At 43.4% G+C, this 1,690-nt stretch overlaps 1 pseudogene; it reads left to right on the forward strand.

The window, feature by feature from the left end:
- The first annotated feature begins 399 nt into the window (after positions 1-399).
- Positions 400-1,137, forward strand: LOC100473405 (annotated as a pseudogene).
- The last annotated feature ends 553 nt before the right edge of the window (positions 1,138-1,690 follow it).

The following is a 1,690-nucleotide window of genomic DNA, read 5'->3' on the forward strand; positions in this document are numbered from 1 at the left end:
AGTAGGTGGCTTGTATTTAGGGTCCCCACTGAATGAAAAACAGATGTTTAAACAATAGAACACACTCAAGGTGGTGGCATACTTAAAGTGTGAGAAGCACACAGAAACTGAGATCACCTAAGTGAAGAGCAAATTCAAGTCTCTCAACTCTCCTTCACTCCAAGACTTAGATTTGCTGAGTGGAGTAGTAGATGGATTCACCCCATTATTCATATTCTTATTTCCTCCGTGTATGATGTGACCCCACAACCCAGAGGAGGTCACATGCCCCCAAAAGGGAGTATTTGGAGACAAAGACAGAAAATGCCTCTCAACCTGAAATTATCAAGAATTAACAGGCGAGGGCCCAGCAGAGCAGAAGTCACTCTGTGAGGCAGTAGCGACAGCAGTGGTGAGAGGATGAACAACAACTTCAATGCATTGAAAGATTATGACAGTGGGGAGCATGATCAAAATGAAGAAAACAGCACACAGAAAGAAAGTAAGAAGGAAAAAACAGAATGAGACAAGAGTCAGGACAGCAGTAAGAGGAAGGCTGTTGTTCCTGGACCAGCAGAGCATCTCCTTCAGTACAATTATACTTTCTGATACTCCAGAAGAACCCCCAGCCATCCCACCAGCTCACAAAGCTATGAATAAAATATCAAACAGATTGGCACATTTGCCTCTGCAGAGCAGTTCTGGAGATTTTACAGCCACATGGTAGGTCTTGGGGACCTGACAGGCCACAGTGACTTCCAACTCTTCAAAGAAGGAATTAAACCCATATGGGAAGATGATGCAAATAAAAATGGTGGCAAGTGGATTATTTGGCTCCAGAAAGCCTTGGCATCTCATTGCTATGAGAATCTTATCCTGGACATGTTGGAGGAACAGTTCATGGTTGGGGAGGAGATCTGTGGTGTTGTGGTCTCTGTCCAGTTTCAGGAGGACATTATTTTAATATGGAATAAGACTGCCAGTGATCAAACAACCACAGTCCAAATCCAGGTTATGCTTTGGCAAGTGCTTAACCTATGTCCCAACACCATTATAGAGTACAAAACTCATACTGACAGCATTAAAATGCCAGGCAGGCTGAGCCCCTAAAGGGTCCTTTTTCAAAACCTCTGTAAGCCGTGGTTGAATGTGCCATGACCTTCTCCCTCTCTGGATGGCACCATCATTGAAGCTGGCATCATCGGAGTCTTTTGTTCTGTTGGCATGCTACCTGGAAGATCCTCCTGTCCTGGACGAGAGAAATTGGAAAAGCATTTTATGTTTTTTTTTAAGATTTATTTATTTATTTGAGAGACAGAGCAAGCACAAAATTATGAGGGGCAGAGGGAGTAGAGAGAAACTTAAGCAGACACAGCGCTGGGCGTGGAGCCCAAGGCGGGGCTTGATCTCATGACCCTGAGATCACAGCCTGAGCAGAAACTAAGAGTCCAATGCCTAAACAACTGCACCACCCAGGTGTCTTGCAATTTAAGAGCCGGCTGACAAGCAGCAGCTACAACAGCCGAGATCACTTAATAAGTGGTTCTAAACTTAAAAAAAAATAATGAACAGGAGAGAGAGATTAGCAAAAAGTAGCCACCTGGAGAGAGTGTGTGCTTACAATATTGTTATTTGAGTGTTTCCCACATTTCCATAAAGTATGCTACATATCTTTTAAACATAATCAAGGATACCAGAAGCCTTACAAGTT

Source organism: Ailuropoda melanoleuca, chromosome X (assembly GCF_002007445.2).
Source record: "Ailuropoda melanoleuca isolate Jingjing chromosome X, ASM200744v2, whole genome shotgun sequence".
Lineage (NCBI taxonomy): Eukaryota > Metazoa > Chordata > Mammalia > Carnivora > Ursidae > Ailuropoda > Ailuropoda melanoleuca.